The following is a 20,496-nucleotide window of genomic DNA, read 5'->3' as shown; positions in this document are numbered from 1 at the left end:
AGGAAAGACTCTCTTGGTCAGATAAAGGAATTACAGAGAGTCTACCTCCCTGCACTTCAAGAGTTTGGGGGAAGTAGGATAACAAGACAAGGTTAAAGGTACCTTGATCCTGAGGCAGCTTCTAAGACCTCTCAGTATGTTAAAGCACCAGTCTTTAGGGTATCACTTTATGAGCCCCAGTAGATCTTTCGATGCTACTGTTCTACTTCCTTTTTATATCTCTCAACTAGACTATTAACCTGTCTAGTCAAACATACTTAGTGTTCTATTCTTTACAGCATATTGCAACTACTATGTTTCAGAGATTTTCTTACCTATGTGAACCCAAAACATCTGAGACAGGTCTCAGGCAATTTAGAAAGCTTATTTTGCCGAGGTTAAAGACACTCCTATTACACAGCCTCAGGAAGTCCTGAGGACATGTACCCAAGGTGATGGGGGCACAGCTTGGTTTTATACATTTTAGGGAGGCATGAGACATTAATCAGTATATTTAAAATCTACATTGGTTTGATCCAGAAAGACCCGACAACTTGAAGCAGGGAGCAGGCTTCCAGGTCATAGGTAGATAAGAGACAAACAGTTGCACTCTTTTGAGTTTCTGATTAGCCTTTCGCTGAATACACAGTTTACAGAAATAGTCACTTATGCTTCAATCCGGCTTAGTGAAACAATAGGGCAAAGGAACGAATCAGATATCCATTTGTCTCATATAAGCAGAGGGATGACTGAGTTCTGTCTGTCCTTTGTCCACAAGGAATTTCCTTGTGGGCAAATGGTGAGGGAGGTAGGTAGCTTTGTTTGTTTGTTTGTTTTGTCGCTATCTTATTTAGGAATGGAATGGGAGGCAGGTTTGCCTGACAGTTCCCAGTTTGACTTTCCCCTTTGGCTTAGTGATTCTGGGCTCATGAGATTTATTTTCCTTTCACAGTTATATGCATCTCTGTTATCTTATTCCAAGATACAGCTAAAATTCCCAACCCAGAAAGACTCTAAACTCTGAATTTACCCCTTTCCCTTTTTCTTTACCAGTTCAATATGTGAACAGTTACAAATCTGACCCATTCCATTCCTTAGCTCATTTCCGTGATTATACATCTGCAATCCAGGACTCAGATATATTGAACATCTGTGTTCCACAAACCCAGCATTTTTCGAAGCATTAATTTAACAAATATGTACTAATTATCACTGATTTTTCAAGCCCTGTATTGTGTGCTGAGCATAATAGAGTGTCAGCCACTGTTTAAAGCACTTCATAGATGTTAGATCATGTCAATGCTCTGTAGCTAAAGGCCAGCAAGAAGCCCCTGGCCGCTGTGGAGATGAGGAGCCCGTCCCTGCCACGAAGAAAGAGCAAACCACAAAGCAGGCAGAATGCTTCTGCTCCCATCAGTCTCTTTTAAAGCCTTGCCTTTCTCTGACAATTAGACAAGAATTTCTGCCACATATTTAGGTAGAGATTACCAACTCCTTGTTTTCTTTTTCCCTTCTTTGAATGACCTTGAAACATCAACCGATGCAGCTGTCTCTTACGATAAACTCTATCCTTATTTATCACAGAAACTCTTTTATGCAGAAAACTCTGTTGCTTCTTTGTATATCCGAAATGTCTAACTGAACATTTCACTAGATAAATAATAGAGCCACATCTATTGCATATCTAGGCAGCCTGCCTTCTTTGTCACTGAAACAAAAATGCAGCAGAACTTAGTATGGTGTTAGATTATCTAAATGCTTACAGATTAGAAATTATTTAAAAGAAACATTCTTCAGATTATGGCTGGACACACGTGGCTCATGCCTAGAATCCAGGCCCTTTGGGAGGCCAACTTGGGCGGATCACCTGAGGTCAGGAATTCAAGACCAGCCTGGCTAACATGGTGAAACCTCGTTTCTACTAAAAATACAAAAACTAGTTGGGCGTGGTGTGGGCACCTGTAATCACAGCTGCTTGGGAGACTGAGGCGGGATAATCGCTTGAACCCGGGAGGCAGAGGTTGCAGTGAGCCGAGATTGCACCATTACACTCCAGCCTGGGTGACAAGAGTGAAACTCCATCTCAATAAAAAAATACATACTTACATACATACTTACATACATACATACATACATACATACATACATACATAGAAAAGAAAAGAAAAATTCTGAGATATGTATTTAACAGTGTTATGGAATCCATAAATCCATATTATTCTTCAGTTTTCGGGGAAAGTGAGAGAAGTCGTTGGCTATAGAGAAAGAATTCTGGGCTCACCCTATCTAGAGTGCCTCAGCAGTTCCCACTGATGTGTTTTCCATGTTACTTCTATTTATGTGGGGCCTACACCATACTTCTATTCTCTCTTCTCTTCTCTTATTTTCATTAGAAGCTGAGAAAGTCTCTGCAGCAAGTAGAAGTCTTGTTTTCATAATAATAAGGTAAGTTGAGACATAAAATCTGCATATGCTAAGCTGTCATATAATATGACTCTAGACAGGCACCTAAAAAGATGAATTAGAAAGTCAATTTCTCTGATACACTTTTTAAATCTTGGACAAATTCCCAGATCATAGGACCAATTTTGCCATTTCAGTTACATGGGAGTTCAGGCTATCAGGTGTCCTAGAGTGTTTTCCATTATTGCCCCTCATAACCAAGGGTCCCCAACTAAAGCCATATTAGTCATCCCTATAGAAAAGGTATTCATCACCTGCTGTCATCATAGAAGTACTCTGGACAGCAACATGCGTCCTTTGCTACGCAATGACTGCTGAAACACAGACAATGCTTCAGAGAATAAAGCCTCAGATAGGGATAAAGCTAAGACAGGTCAGGAGCCTATAAGGCACCAACCAATTTTTAGGTTATAGATTAAATGAAACATTAACTCTGCAACTCACATGTGCTAGTTATAAAAATAGGACTGATGTTTAGCTGTCTCTTGGAGGGTGACTGAGACACTTCTTTCTTACCACAAAGTACTGCATATGTTATTACTGTGGACCCCCACTTTTTAGCAGTTAATCAAATGGGTAAGTCAGGAGGTACATATTCCCTGAGAAGCAAATGCCACTGTGTTCCTACTGACTGTCACCTTGGGGATGAGGGTGGGAAGCAGAAGCAAGTGTGTCTCCACCAGGATAATGCTCCCAGTGCTTACTGCAAATCAGAACAGACCCTACAGCCCCTACTGCCCAAATGCCAAGTGTGTTGTTCTCTTGGGTATAGTTACCTGAAAGAAATATGAACGTTTGACACCTGGCTTGCTATAGCGATAGGAAAAGACATTTTCTCTGCATTATTTGATAAAATGTCAGGTGCCAGAGAATGAAGAAAAAGCATTGAGATATTTGGAAGGCAAAGTCCCATTAAGGAATATTTTATGCTTAGTGCCAACATGGGAATAAAGAAGTCTGGAAAATATACGCATTAGGTAAGGACAATCTGTTCTCAAGCTTTTGTGTGAGCAAAAAAAGACACGGTAGTAATTAAATGACTTAAATCACACGGTGGCAAGATAATAAACCTCTAGGCAAAGTTGAGAATGTTCTTGCTTTCAGCTTTCCACTATACCAATTCTGTTTCACTCTCTCCTCTGAGACTGACAGTTGTCTTGAGTCAAAGTCCACAGTGTGGTGCCTCTCCAGCTTGCAGTGTTCTTCCACACTTCTCACTCAACTTCCCCTACCTTTCAAAATTTAGGAATACAATAGCCCAGTCTCTTCTCAAAGTCAGCTTTCTGCCGACTCATTGTGTGTGGATAATGCCATTCATGGGCACTGGATCTATTCCATTTTCTTTCCTACTCAAAGGTACCATAAACCTGTATTCAAACCTGACCCTCTATTCTCTCGCGGACAAAAAGATGCTACATCTGAACAGATGAGAGCCCCTGTGAAACATTTTCATAATGTCATAGACAGAGCTGCCTGATACTATCTTGTCTTTTTTATGAACTCATCTTTAGTATTTAGGTTGCAGAGGTACTGTAATCAATGATTTTCTATTGTCCAAAATACGAGAATCTCCAAAACAGATCAAGTTGATAATTGAATATATAATTAGATATGGGAAAAATATTAAATATGCATTGCCCAAAAGATATTTAAACTATTAAAAAGGAGAAAGTCTTATGAAAATCTTATAGGATACCAAAGAATAGAAAAGTCCTAAGGAGAATTTTCTCAAGTTTTGGTATTATGAAATTATATGACCAACTGTCCAAAACAAAATTATAAAAACCTGCAATCTAGTTTTCTGTAATTGTACTAGTGTGGAGGAAAAAATTCTTCTCAAACCATGTTTTTCTTCTACTCTCACACAAGAGTCATCAACACAGAAGAAGGTTTTTGTGACCAAATGTGTGGCTTTATTTTCCCCACACACACAGCAGCAGACACCAACTGTGTGCCCTCTAATTCAGTTCTGACACTACTATCCGGAGATAGTGTCAGAGGCCACAGGTTGAAGCCTCAGTCCCCATGACTGGCCCCCTCTCTGCCCCCAGCACACCAGGTGCAAGTCCGGGCCTCCAGAACTTCCAATGGACTAGCTTCAAGTTGGGGTTCCCATGACCCTCTCTTTGGGTTTGATTAATTTGCTGAAATGGCTCACAGAACTCAGGGAAACACTTATTTATGTTTACTAGTTTATTATAAAGGATATCACAAAGGACACAAATGAAGAGATGTGTAGGGTGAGGTTTGGGGGAAGGGGCATGGAACTTCTTTATTTTTTTTTTATTATACTTTAAGTTCTAGGGTACATGTGCATAATGTGCAGGTTTGTTACATATGTATACTTGTGCCATGTTGGCATGCTGCACCCATCAACTCATCAGCATGGAACTTCTATGCCCTCCCGAGGTGCACCACCCTCCAGGAACCTCCGCGTGTGCACCTATCTGCAAGCTCACTGAACGCTGCCCCCTTGGGTTCTATGGAAGTTTCATGATGTCAGCATTCCTTCCCCAAAGGTATAGGGCAGGACTCTTTCATGGGAGGGACTTAAGATCCACAACCAGAAAGGAGGGGAACTTTGGAGTCCTGTACTGAGGCAGGTGAAAGGAGGGCAGAAGGTCAGAGGCCCAACCCTGAGACCTAACACACCCAACCTTGTAACAGAAGACTGTAACAAGGGCTATGGGAATTACAAGCCAGGAACCATGGATGAAAACCAATATATATCATAACACTACAACTAGTAAACACAATATGGCTGTGAAAAACCAAACTGTTGTACACTTATTTATTTTGAATCCTTTCAAATTAATTAGATCATTTAATTTAGTAGGAAATGTAAACAGTATAAGGACAAACCAAGTTTTTCTCCCAGCACAGACATCCATTTCATTCCCATGTCCCAGAGTTAACAGTTATTACCAAATGTCTTGTTGTTCACACATATAGAAATAGTCCATGCAAATATATAAGCCTAGTACTGACAAGATTGCCTAACATAGTCCTGCTGATTGTATCCTGATAGCAACCTGAGTACATATTTTTAAAAGAAAAAGAGATATTCATTTTCTCAGACAATGCAATTGAGGCAAAGATAATATTAAGTGACTTGTTCACAGTCCCACATTTTATAAGCAGTGGAATCATAATTCCACCATTGAAAGCCCAGCTCCAGACATCATACGCTTAATCACAAAGCTCTACTGCCTCTCAGTAGGCCTTGTAATTTCATATCAGATACCATTACACACATCTCTTCATTTTATATTCAACAAGTGCAACAAATGAGTAACAAAATCAATTTTACACATTTGTATGAGAATACCTGCATGTGTTTTACAAAACCTGTTCTCTGTTTCTGTAAAAATATGTATGTTAGGAATGCAAGAAACTTGTCATGTATGAGATTAGTTGTTAAGTCATCTGTACAATTACATTTTATGCCTATGTTGGGGCTCAGAAAACAACATCCCAAAATATGGTGCCTTGATATGAGGAACTAAAGAAGCAGGCTTAAGGTTTCTCTCACCTTCCAACCCTTCCTGCCTCTCATTCCTCTGTCTCTCCACCAAAGCCCAGGATAAGGGTCTTCTCTGAAGTTTCCTTATTTACCTAGAAATCACCTAACCTGCCAAAGAGGAACACAACTGCCTTTGATCCACTCTCTGAAATTTTACTAACCAGAGAAAACTTAAAGTCATATCACAGAGTAAGAAACTGGAAATTAAACACTAGATCTAGAGCCCAGAAGAACTTTGTTCCAAACAATTTTCTGTTCCCCCATCCCAATGAGTTTACAAAAAGAATCATTTACAAACCATTGTCTGACCCATTCAGTTTTCTTAAAAATCATTTTCCACCCCCTAAAATTACCTACATTCTCCACATTTCCCCTATGAAGAAGAGTATATAAGATTCTAAAACTCATTGAGTGTTTGGGTAATCATTCTCCTGTGATTTTTGACCTGTGCTCCTTAATTAATCTGTACACGTTTTCTCCTGTTAACCTGCCTATTATCAGATCATTTCAGTTAATTTTCAGAGGGCAAGAGGACTTTCCCTTCTTGCCTGTACCTTATTTAGAGAGAGTATATAATATTGGAATTGAGTTCCATTCTCTGCCGGCTCTCAATTATACTTTTATCATAACCCATTTATTTGCTCCTAAGTGCAATCAAGGCTCTCAATAGAAAGCAAAAGTAGCAACATTGTCATCTGAAAATAAAAAATGTATTATATTTGCTTTAACAGAATTAAAAGGTACAATAAAAAGGGGGAAGAATTAACTACAATGCCACTACATTTAATAGTCTCCTATTTTGAAATTACTATTATTTGAGACATATACTTCTCACCTTTCATAGGGATTACTAATATGTAGTTCCTATATCTACAGGGCTCACCAGCTTAAAATGCAAAAAAAGTAATACTAATATTAATCTTCCAAATAATATTTGTTCTGAGGAACCACCTGCTAGTTGGCAGAAAATTAGCCCAAGCATTACCTTTTTTTTATATTTGTGGGTACGTAGCACGTGTATATACTTATGAGGTACATGAGATACTTTGATACAGGCATGCAATGCATAGTAATTACATCATGGTAAATAGGATATCCATCCCTTCAAGAATTTAACCTTTGTGTTACAAACAATTTAACTAAACTCTTTTAGTTATTTTAAAATATATGATCAAGTTATTATTTACTGTAGCCACCCTTTTGTGCTATCAAATACTAGTTCTTATTCATTCTTTCTTGCTATTTTTTATATTCATTAACCATCCCCTCACTGATTGACTTGCATATATTGAACCATCCTTACTTCCCTGGGATAAATCCCACTTGGTCATGTTGAATGATCTTTTTAAGGTGTTGTTGAATTCACTTTGCTAGTATTTTGTTGAGGATTTTTTTTTATCAATGTTCATCAGAAATATTTGCCTATATATTTTTTTTTTTGGATGTGTCTTTGTCTGGTTTTGGTATCAGGGTAACACTGGCCTTGTAAAATGAGTTTGGAAGTATTCCCTCCTCCTTTGCTTCTTGGAATAGTTGGGATAGGATTCCTATTAGTTCTTCTTTAAAAGTTTGGTAGAATACAACAGTAAGACATCGGTTCTCAGGCTTTACTTTGCTGGGAGACTTTATTATGACTTCAATCTCATTACATGTTATTTGTCTGTTGAGGTTTTGAACTTCTTCATGGCTCAATCTTAGTAAATTGTTTGTGTCTAGGAATTTGCACATTTCTTCTAGATTTTCCTTTTTTTTTTTTTTTTTTTGGCATACAGTTGCTCATAGTAGCCAAGATTGATCCTTTGAATTTCTGCAATATCAGTGATAATGCCTACATTTTCATCTCTGACTTTATTTATTTGGGTTTTTCTCTTTTTTTCATGGTCTGGCTAAAGGTTAGCCAATTATATTTATTTATTTATTTATTTATTTATTTATTTATTTATTTATTTATTTTGGAAAACCAACTTTTAACTTTGTTTATTTTTTTGTATCCTTTTCTTCATTTCGGTTTTTTACTTCTGTTCTGATCTTTATTTTTCTTCTATTAATTTTAGGTTTGGTTTGTTCCTGCTTTTCTAGCTTTTTCAGATGTGTCATTATGTTATTTATTTAAACTTTTTCTTCTTTCTTGATGTTGGTACTTTTAGGTACAAACTTACCTCTTAGTGCAGCTTTTGCTGTATCCCATAGGTTTTGGTATGTTTTGTTTCCATTATCATTGGTTTCAAGAATTTTTCAGTTTCCTTCCTTTCTTCCTTCCTTCCTTCCTTCCTTCCTTCTTTTTTCTTTTTTTCTTTTTTTTTGATAGGGTCTCACTCTGTCACCCAGGCTGCAGTGCAGTGGCACAGTCTTGGCTCACTGCAGCCTTAACCTCCCAAACTCAGGTGACCCTCCTACCTCAGCGCCCCAAGTAGCTGGGATTACAGGCACATGCCACCAACAATTTCCTTAATTTCTTCATTGATCCACTAGTCAATTCACGTGCATATTGATTAATTTCCAAGTATTTGTATAATTTCCAAAATTTCTCTTATTAATTTCTAGTTTTATTCCATTGTGGTCAGAGAAGATGCTTGATATTATTCAACTTTTTTCAATGTAGTAAGAACTGTTTTGTGACCTAACATATGGTTTATCCTTAAGAATGATCCATGTTCTCAGAAGAAGAATGTGTATTCTGCAGTTGTTGGATGAAATGTTCTGTAAATATGTATTAGGTCCAATTGTTCTGTAGTACAGATTAAGTCCAATGTTTCTTTGTTGATTTTCTGTCCAGATGATCTGTCCAATGCTGAAAGTGGGGTGTTGAAGTCTCCAGCTATGACTGTATTGAAATCTATCTCTTTCTGTAGCTCTACTAATATTTGCTTTATATATTTGGGTGCTCCAGAATTGGGTGCATATATATTTACAGTTGTTATATCCTCTTGCTGAATTGACTCGTTTGTCATTATATAATGACCTTCTTTGTCTCTTACAGTGTTTTGTCTTGAAATCTATTTTGTCTGATATAAGATATAAGATACAAATGGCCTTTTCTGATTTCCATCGTCATGGAATATTGGTTTTCATCCCTTTGTGTGTCTTTGTAAGTGAAATGTGTTTCTTGTAGGCAACAGATCATTGGGTCTTGCTTTTTTATCCTTTGAGCCATTCTATATCTTTTAATTAGAGGATTTAGTCCATTTACATTCAATGTTATTATGGATAAGTAAGTACTTACTCCTGCCATTTTTTTATTTGTTTTCTGGTTGTTTTTTTGTCTTCTCTCCCTTCTTTTCTTCCTTCCTAACTTTTAATGAGGATGATTTTCTCTGATGGTATGATTTAATTTCTTGCTTTTTGTGTGTGTATCCATTGTATGTTTTTTCATTTGAGGTTACCATGAGGCTTGCAAATGCTGTCTTATAACCAATTGTTTTAAACTGATAACAATATGAGTTGCATAAACAAACAAGCAAAAAGAACACTAATAAAAACTCTACAATTTAACTTCCTCTCTCCACTTTTTAACTTTTTGTTGTTTCTTTGTATGTCTTATTGTGTGGTCAATGTCTTGAAAAGTTGTAATTATTTTTGATTGCTTCATCATTTAGTCTTTCTACTTAAGAGTAGTTTATACACCATAATTACAATGTTATAATATTCTGTGTTTTTCTGTGTGCTATTACCAGTGAATTTCGTACCTTCAGATGATTTGTTATTGCTCACTAAAGTCCTTCTCTTTCATATTGAAGTACTCCCTTTAGCATTTCTTGTAGGACAGGTCTGGTGTTGATAAAATCCCTCAGCTTTTTTATGTCTAAGAAAGTCATTATTTCTCCTTCATGCTTGAAGGATGTTTTCACTGGGTATATTATTCCAGGGTAAAAGGTTTTTTCCTTCAGCACTTTAGATATGTCATGATGTTCTCTCCTGCCTATAAGGTTTCCACTGAAGAGTTTACTGCTAGATGTATTGAAGTTCCATTGCATCTTATTTGTTTCTATTCTCTTGTTTCTTGTAGGATCCATTCTTTATTTTTGACCTTTGGGATTTTGATTATTAAATGCCTTGAGGTAATTTTATTTGGATTTAACCTTCTTGGTGTTCTGTAAACCTCTTCTTCTTGAATATTGATATCTTTCTCTAGGTTTGAAAAGTTTTCTGATATTATTCTTTTGAGTAAACTTTCCACTCCTATCTCTTTATCTACCTCCTCCCTAAAGCCAATAATGCTTAGATTTGTCCTTTTGAAGCTATTTTCTAGACCTGGTGGACATGCTTTATTCTTTTTTCTTTTGTCTCCTCTAACTGTATATTTTCAAATAGCCTATCTTCAAGTTCATTAATTCTTTCTTCTGCTTGATCAATTCTGCTAGTAAAAGACTCTGATGCACTCTTCAGTATGTCAATTGCATTTTTCAGCTCGAGAACTTTTGCTTGATTCTTTCACATAATCTCAATGTGTTTAGTAAATTTATCTGATGGAATTCTGAATTCCTTCTCTGTGTTATCTTGAATTTCTTTGAGATATGTTTACTTAAGGCACTGGGACTCTACAATCAACAGATTGTAAAGTCAACCAGGATTGTGTCCTTTCCTTTGGGGAAATGAGTTCGCCCAGGGTCTGAATAGGTTCAGAAATGTTATATGGGAACTAGTGGTTGGAATCAAAAGCCTTAGAAATTTATCTGATATTCTATTATTCTGTGGCTACACTGGTACCACAAGACAAAGTTCTTCCTGCTCTTCTTTCCACAGGTAGTTGAGTGGTTGCTGTCACCACCACCAGCCCACATGGGATTCTGCCAGGCCACTGCTGATGTTCACTTAAAGCCTAAGGTCTCTTCAGTCAGCTTGTGGTGAATGCTGCCAGTCCCAGAAGGACTCACCTCTCAGGGCAGTGGACTCCCTCTGGCCCAGGCCAGGACCAGAAATGCTGTCTAAGAGTCTAGGGCTGAACTCAGGGACCCCAAGAGCCCCCATGGGGTCAGTGCTGTGCCCTACTATGGCCAAGGTGGTAGCTAAGGCATAAGAAAAGTAAAGTCCTCTTTACTTTTCTCAAAAAGTAAAGTCCTCTACTTTTCTCAAGGAGAAGGAGTCTCTCCCTATAGCCACCACAGCTAGGAATGTGCTGGGTCACACCTGAAGCCAGCATGTCTCAGAGGCCAACTCCTATAGCATACTACATGGGTATCCATGTTGGTTATTAGGGTCCAAGGGCTCTTTAGTCAGCAGGTGATGAATCTTGCCAGGACTTAGTCCTTTCCTTCAAGGCAGTGGGTTCCCTTCTGGCCCAGGGTGTATCTAGAAATGTTATCTATGAGCTAGGGCCTGGAATGGGGGCCTCACAACTCTGCCTGCTGCCCTGTCCTACCATGGCTGACCTGGTATCTCAGGTGCAAGACAAAGTCTTCTTTACTCTCCTTTCTCCTCTCCTCAATCAGAAGGAAGAGATCACTTTTGTTGCTGCTAGCTTCACTGGCTGGGTTGGGGAAAGGTGGTACAAGTACATTGCTATTCTTTGTCCCCTCCTGTATTTCTCAAGGAGTCAATGGTGATGGTAGTGTCTCAAAGATGAAACTATATCCTAGTGATGAGTAGGAAAAATGAGGTGTTATTTGAATAATGGCATGGTGACATAAAATACCAAGGAATACGTATGGAACTAAATAGTTTAAAATTGAGAGAGAATGTGTAGCACAACAGAAGAGGAATATTCCTTGAATAATAAGACAGTATAATACAACTGGGACATATAAAGTTGTATTAATAACAAATAGTATGAAAATTATAGTGATGATTAAATAAAACAGAAAAGATCCTGAGAAGGAAGTGCAGGATAGTTCAGCTTTAAATGTTGGCACCTGCATATAGTGATAGAGGAAGGGAGGATTTCTCCAAAGGCAAGAGCTCACTTTGCCATTCTTATATGGTGTTTATATTCCTCTACCTGTTCCCATCCCAAATGTTTCATACAACTACCCCAACTTCCCCAAGACTCCAAAATCGTGTCTGCCTGCTCTGGGTCTGGTGAGAAATAAGCTCATAACTTTTGGGCAAGAATTTCCTGTTTGACTAGGTGAAGTCAAGGTCAGTTTCTAGGCATAATATCCTCCAGTCTTGAATTCAGACTTTACTGACGTCTATGCCTAATCCTCCTCTAATCAGAAATTCCATATTGCACAGTAACAGCTCAGCAGATAGAACATAGCTTACATATCAAGTAAACTCGAATAAATATTGAACTATCTCAACAGAGGAAGGAATTATATAAATCGAATAAAGCAAAGCACAGTGCCTTCCTCTTATAACTGAATAATTTGCCCTTTTCAACTTTATGAGAAATTGTTCACCAATCAATTTACTCACATTTGATGGTTTGATTTCTTTGGGAGACAATTCTCCATGACATTTTTAAATTATTATTTTTTAATTGAAAAATGAGAATTGTATGTAGAATCTAAAAAATTCTGAACTGATAGAAGTAGAGAGTAGAATGATGGTTAACAGAGGCTTAAAGAGGTGGGAGGGGGCAGTAAAGGAGAAAATGGGGAGTTGTCAGTCAAAGGGTACAAAGTTTCAGTTAAACAGGAGAAATAAGTTTTGAGATCTATTGCACAGAAGGGTGACCATAGTCAATAACAATTGTCTTAGTCTGTTTTTGTTGCTTATAACTGAATACCTGAATGAAATTGGCTAATTTATAAGAAACAAAATTCGTTTCTTACAGTTCTGGAGGCTGGAAAGTCCAAGGCCAATGGGCCATATATGGTAAGAACCTTCTTGCTGTTGGAGATTCTCTGTAGCACAGGGTATCAGATGGCAAGAGGGCTGAGTGTGCTAGCTCAGATCTCTCTCCCTCTTCTTATAAAGCCAAGAGTCCTGCTCCTATGATAACTTGTTAGACCATTAACCTATTAATCCATTAATTTATGAATGGATTACATTTCTCCACATTGGAAATTAAATTTCAATATGAGCTTAGAGGGAACAGATATTCAAACCATAGCAACAATGTATTGTATATTTCAAAATAAAAAATAATAATAAATTTTAAATATCTCTCCAGGACATTTTTTCCCATCTTGTACGAACTTTTTGTTCGGAAGTATCCCATACTGGTAATGTAGAGTAAACAGACATGGAAGACAGAGATAGTGTCTCCCTCCGGGGTGCAGGAAAGATTTATTTTCTGATCGAGATAATTAGGATAGTTATTTTAATTATCTTAATCTTAATTATATGAATTATCTTATTTATCTGGCTTGGTAGCAGCATTTTCAAAGGATTAGGTTCTCATAATCTCATAGGGTTCCTCACCTGCAGCACAAATACACCATGTGTGCAGCATTCATTTGGTCCTGCCTCTGTGTCACCCCCGGGGAAGTTGGGAGGTAAGGAGAACATATGCAGACATCAAGTTCATGCTGCCTGCTATGCCGTGAGTAACAACACCCTTTGTCTTTGACCCAGGAATTTTGTGTCTTCTGTCAGCAACTGTGAGACTGTGACAGGCTAACTAACTTGTTAGCTTCCAAACATGGTAAAATCACAGCTCCTTCACAGTTCTTGACAGGTTTTCCTCTAATACAATTATTAATAATATGTATCTTCACCAAATATCATCATGGACATCTCACAGATAAAACAAGTTGTAATTTAGTCATTGTTTTCAATTTGTCATTACTTCTAGCGGTTTCCTTCCAGACCCGCATTTTTATCCCTTCATGTACTTTCCAAAAGCATCCTCATTTTTGACAATGATAAAATGTTTGTAGGCTTATTTAGAATATTAAAATATATATTTGCTTATTCTCTAAAAAGCTCTGATACTATTTGAAGGAGAGTATTGAAGATCAAAATCTGGACACTAGAGTAGGCATAATGATATGGCATAGCAGAAAAAATACACTATTTGTCTAAAGCTCATGAATTCGTGCTTATAAAATGTCTTTTTATCTTCCTCTAGAATGAGAGTTTATTAATTTATTTTTTCTCACTAGATTTGATGTTTTGTATTATCACGTTATACCATCTCTGTATTCAAATTATAGTGTACCCTTCTCCATCTCTTTGGAGGTTTCTATTTTGTTTCTTATTTAAGGTCTTTGGGTTGGTCAAAGAGTACAGATTCAAATAAGATATCATACTGGTATCTCCAAGAGTGAAAGAAACCCTCAACTTCCAATGGTTCAATTTCAAGCAATAGAGAGCCTCCTGTGAAAAAAGCCAAAAGGAATTCAGTGCTTCCGAACTCCTTTTAACAGCTTACAGAGTTGATTCTAGGATGAGTTTCCAGGAATAACTAGAACCATATCACAGAACTGGTCTATCAAGAGACTGCCCTCCAAGAACAGTAGTTGCCATGGTTTGCATGTCCCCTCAAAAACTTATATTAAAATTTAATTGCCATTGTAACAGTATTAAGAGGTAAGGCCTTTAAGAGGCAATTAGGCCATAAGGGCTCTGTTCTCATAAATGGATTAATGTCATTACCATGGGAATGGAGGGTTGGTTATCACAGGAGTTGCTTCCTGATAAAAAGGATGAGTTAAACCCAATTTCCTCTTTGTCTTGCATGCCCATTTGCCATTCTGACATGTTACAGTGCAGAACGAACACCCTTGCCAGATGCTGGTATCATGCTCTTGGATTTCCTAGCATCTGAAACTGTGAGAAATAAATGACTTTTCTTTATAAATTACCCAGTCTCTGGTATTCTATAATAGCAACAGAAAATGAACTAAAGACACTAGGGTTGCTGAGGAAATGGGAAGCCATTATTTCTAACTATTGCTTTCCCAAACACCTTAGCTGTGATCTGGAGCTCAAGACTCCACAGCTAGGACTGCTTTCTGATGGAAGACAGAGTCTTACCTAAGATAAAGGGATCCAGAAGGTACCAACAGAACTGTTGACTCATATAAAATACTGCCTTACCTTCAATCTGGGGACCAGGAAACCATTGTCATAGCTGATGTCTCCAGAGCTATATAGCACCTGCTCAGTCTGCAACAGACACCTAAGGTGACACCATCTCCCTATATAAAACAGTTACAGATTCAATCCTTACACAAATGCATGTGATTGGCAGAAATCAAACCACTTCTCAAAAGAGAGCTATAAGAAAATGCTAGTGGGAAAGTATGAATTTCAGCCTTTAACATACAGAAAGCTCAATGGAATGGGATTGGAAAGATGTTGAGTGAGTCATTCTGTTATTTACCATGATTCTTCCTCTGGCTACATCAATATGTATCATTCTTTCCATTATTAACTTTTGACATTAGCAATGAATTATCTTCTTAAAAATTTTTTTTCTCCTTCCAATTTAAATTCAGTGTCATCAGAATGACTAACAAGTGGCAATCTGGCTTCCTTATAATTCTCTGAATGAATTTCCTTACATTTCACACACACATACACACACACACACACACACTTTTTTCTAGCCACACTTGCCTTCTAGTTGTTCCTTCAGTATGTCAAGCACACTCCCACCTCAGGGCCTTGCTGTGCAGTCCCCATCTGGAATGTCTTCTCCTGATATTCTAAAGGCTCCTTACCTCATGTCCTTCAGGATATGTTACTTCAAATGTCACCAAATGAGTGAGGTCTTTCCTGCTCAATTTATCTAAATTGTATCCCCCTCAACTTCCCTCCCTCAGAATCTCCCAACCCTTTTCTATTTTTTGTAGCACTCAACATCATGCTAGCATTCTATATGTTTTCTTTATTTGTGGTATTTATTGTCTTCTCTCCCCACTAAGATGTAGACCCTTGAGTGCAATACTTATACTTGTTAATTGTGTTACCTCCAGCACTTAAAACTGTACCTGGCCTATAGTAGATGGTCAATTAAAAAATTAACAAATGAGAAAATAAGGAATGGAGTAAACACTACTCCTCCTACATAACAAAATGCCAAAAAATGTAACTATCTTCCTCTTCTCTGGGGAAAATCAGTCATTCTATTATTTTTTGAGAGCTGTTCTTTTTTCCTTTATCTCGGTCACAATTCTGTCTTGATATATTTGGAGTGATTAACTAAATAATAAACGTACCTACCACCAACACACATATAAAATGTGGGGAAATATAAGAAAAAAGAGAAACTAATTTAATACTAAGTAAATACATAGTAAATCAAGGAGAAAATGCAGGTATCTTATTTAGTCTTGCTCTTTGCAACTGGACACAGACTGTAATTAGTATTTATAATGCAATTAGTATTTGTAACTTCATTATTCTGCTACCTATTTGATGTTTCCTTTTACCGCAATCAGCACTCCAGCTGACCAAGTTTTGTTACCTGACATTTGATTCTAACCTTCATTCCTGAGGTATCTGAATCCCAAATGTCGTGCTCCCATGTGGTTGCTGCGCCTTTACCTAAATTTTACCTCTTCAATATTTGTAGGGTCTGGGAGGATCTCCTGGATTTTAGACATACACTTCCATGCTTTTTGTGTAGTAGCTATCCTGTGTCCCCTGGGTAATCAGGATTAATTATCATCACCCAGTGGGTTTTTCCTGCATTCTTCCCCCGAAAAAATTAGTTCACTGAAACCATAGCATTGCAGTATAGAAAGAGTTTAATTGACATGAGGCCAGCCACATGGGAGACAGAGTTGTTACTCAAATCAGTCTCCCACAAGGCTCAAAAATTAGAGTTTTTATGGATAGTTTGGTGGGCAGGCAGCTAGGGAATGGGTGCTTCTCATTGGTTGGGGCTGAAATCATAGGGGTTTAGAAAACAGTCCTTGTGCACCAAGTCCATCTCTGGGTGGGGCCACAGGATGGCTGAGTTATGAATCACAGGTCCAGATGGAGACAGTCAGTTTCAAAAATATAACTGAAAACATCACAAAAGATCAGTTTTAGGTTCTACGATAGTGATGTTATCTATAGGAGAAATTGAAGAGGTCACAAATCTTGTGACCTCCAGCCACATGATACCTGAGCAGTAAGGGATTATAGAAGCCATGCCTACATTTCAGCAGAGTTCAGGCCCCTCCCATCATCCTATTCTTGTGGCCTTTCATTAGTCTTATAAAGGCAGTTGTAGATCCCTGAGAAAGTTTTAGAGAGGGACTATTATCATCTTTGCCTTTAAGTTAAACTCTAAACTAAATTCCTCCCAAAATTAGGTTGGCCTATGCCCAGAAATGAGCAAGGGCAGCTTGGAGGTCAGAAGCAAGGTGGAATCAACTATGTCAGATTTGTGTTACTGTCATAATTTTGCAAAGGCAATCACAAAATCACCCCATTGATTAGAGTATCTTTACTTTTTATGTGACTTAGTACAAGAGGAGGTCAAGACAAACAAGTGGCAGTCTTAACTTCCTAGTTCAGTGGAATCTCTGTTGTTTTCTCTGGTGGAAGCATTTTTCCCTTGGGAACTAAGACCTCTATGGCAAAAGAGTGAGGAGCAAATATTTTTCAAGTGAGTAATTAGGTGTAATAGTAAAGGTACCACTCCCACTTCCACTCCTTAGTTCTCAGACCTAGCTATTATGGTCTTAGAAGAATAAGTATTTTGTCTTAGTTTCAGAAGACATAACATAATTCTAGAAAATGAGATTTAACTTTGCAAAGCATTTCTTCCATAGACATCAATGTCTTTGATAGGCTAATATAAAATTCAGATCATTTCAGGTAATTCTTTGGTGTTCTCTACCAGATATTCAAAGCAAGCCAAATCTGATTTACAAAAGCAAAATAGCAATTTGCCAAAGAGGTCATGGCTTTGCTTAAAAACCTTTAAAAAACTGTCCAGTGACTGGCCGGGCACGGTGGCTCACGCCTGTAATCCCAGCACTTTGGGAGGCTGAAATGGGCAGATCAGGAGGTCAGGAGATGGAGACCATCCTGGCTAACACGGTGAAACTCCGTCTCTACTAAAAACACAAAAAATTAGCCGGGCGTGGTGGTGGGTGCCTGTAGTCCCAGCTACTTGGGAGGCTGAGGCAGGAGAAGGGCGTGAACCCAGGAGGCGGAGCTTGCAATGAGCCGAGATCGCGCCACAGCACTCCAGCCTGGGTGACAGAGCGAGACTCCTTCTCAAAAAAAAAAAAAAAAAAAAAAAAAAAAAAAAAACTGTGCAGTGACTTTCCTAAATAAGTTTGCTAGAAGTTCCAAATGGCATCCCAACAAGCCACAGATACTTTGAGTGTGACTGGATGTGCCATCTCATCAAAGCCAAGAGACTGAAATGCTTGCATTCCTGCCTGAACCAGTTCTGATTTTGTATTGCTCTTGGATATTCAAAACGAACAGCATTACAGATTAGAGAAGCAAAGTAAGTGTTGTACATATTACCTTCAAGATTCAAAACATCTTACCTAACAACATGCTCCTTTCATTTTGGTAGGTGACGCAAGTGCAGAAAACTTTTATATGATATGCTAACATCCTCAGACTGGCAACCTCTACAAATATCACTGAAGATGCAGCCTTCTGAATTTTTGTGGGATCCTTCTTTCATCCTCTTCCATGTTTATGTACTTTAGCAAGCATCTAGGTATCTGCTACTTCCTATAAATTAAGTCCTATAAGAATGATTTTATCCAAGTAGTGAAGCAGAATGGTGCCCTGTTGAACAGAAAGGTGATCATGTTTTCTTATGACTGAATTGTGGCATAGAGCCAGAGAGGTAATGTAGAACTGAATCAATATAGAGAAAGAATATTGCTGTCCCTGCTTGGTGAAAGCATGTTGCCTTGGAATTCTCAGTTTATTGATAGGGAGAAAAATAACATTCTAATTTCCACATATCGAGTACTAAGTTCTGTGTTATCCACACCAGTAGTAAGATAACATCTGGAACAGCAGCAGCAACTGGAATTGCCAGTCAGTAAACCTAAAATAACCCACCAGACATGTCAAACTGACAAGTTAAGTATGCATATAATCATTAAATATAAATAATTACACAAACTGGAAAAAATGTATGCTGCTGTAAGTCAGCATAATGGTTACCCATAAAGGGATAATGGCTAGACGAGACGGAAGACTCTTGTGATAAGCATATTTTAACACCAATCTTCTCATCTCCCAAGCTCCTCTCCATAGCACTTCTAATCCCCTTACTCCATTTTAATTGCCTCTGTTATTATGTTTATTATTTATAGTCTCTTCATCTCCCTTACCTCAATGTAAATTCCACAAGGGCAGGGATCTTAGTTTACTTGAAATTATCCTAAGAATCTAGAAAGTCCCTAGCCCTATAACAAACATTCTATAAATCATTGTCGAATAAATGTATAATTTTCATTTCTGTGAAAATGATTTGCTTTTTCTCTATTTGGAAATTTTAAGACGCTCTTGTAATTTTTGATGTGCCCGATTATAAATTGTTCTTATATATTTCGCTGCACACTCTTACATCTCATGTCTTTCTTTTGCTCTGAAAAATGTTTTAGCATTATTCTTCAAATATCGTCTTCCCTCCAAATCAATGTCTCTATTTTGGCAAGTATATTTTTCATGTCCAATATTTCCATTTCTTCATAAGTATTTTGTATTTGTAATAGTGCCCTAATGTTTCCAATGACATATTATTGTTTTCGTCTATTTCATAATGTTTCTTCCAATAAGAGTAATTTCTTTGGCATAATTTATTATCTTTGCTTTATTTTTCTCATAGTATGTCTAGACATCTCATGATTATTTTTTTTTTACTGTGAGCTTATTTTTATTTCCTGCAGTTTATTAAATGTTACCCTTTGGGATATATAGTTTTGTACTAGTTTTTTGTGTGATTCTGTGTTGGCCTGCTTTCTTCTATTTTTCCTAGAACTTTCAGAGTTTTACATGGGAAGGGGGCCAGAAAACTGTGCTTATTTTGCTCCTTTGATGAAAACAAGAATTAGTCTTCCAAACTCTCTCTCGTTTCTGGAAAGCTACTTGTTTCTTGCTTCTGCATATAACCAGGTACCCTTTAACTCTCCTCCACCAAAAGTAATAAATATTTTTATACATGTTTCCTTATGGAACTGTATGGGAATTTTCTTGGGTTTATATGCAAAAACAATATTTTTGAATCAAAGTGTGTGTGTCTACAGTATTTACTCTCATGACCTATTACTAGATTGCTCTCTGGAGTGTGGCCCTATACTCCTACACTATCTCCTGCAGTATAAGAGAGTTTCTATGTTTGCATATCCCTACCAATATTTGGCACTAACCAGGTTTTTAAATCTTGCTTGCCTAATAGCCATACTGTAATAATATTTATTTCCATTTGTATTTATTTGATTAGCAATGATGCTGAGCATCTTTAATGTGTCAGTAGCATTTTATGACCAAGATCATCTAGGGAATTTTTTTTCTTTTGGACTTAGACATTCCAAAGAATGAGAAATTTCAAGAGTGAGGGCAGCATTTGGAGTTAAGGTTAGAAACAAGAAACACAGAGCGCAGGAAAGGATTTAGGGCCCTTAAATTTTTTGTGACAACCAACAATCAGAACATTGTCTGCAAGGTACAGTACAATTAAAATATGTGGTAAATTTGTCCACATAGAAACAATCAAATATTGCATA

The sequence above is a fragment of the Macaca mulatta genome, chromosome 11 (genome assembly GCF_049350105.2).
Source record: "Macaca mulatta isolate MMU2019108-1 chromosome 11, T2T-MMU8v2.0, whole genome shotgun sequence".
Classification (NCBI taxonomy): domain Eukaryota; kingdom Metazoa; phylum Chordata; class Mammalia; order Primates; family Cercopithecidae; genus Macaca; species Macaca mulatta.
Note: the sequence above shows the minus strand (reverse complement) of the source record.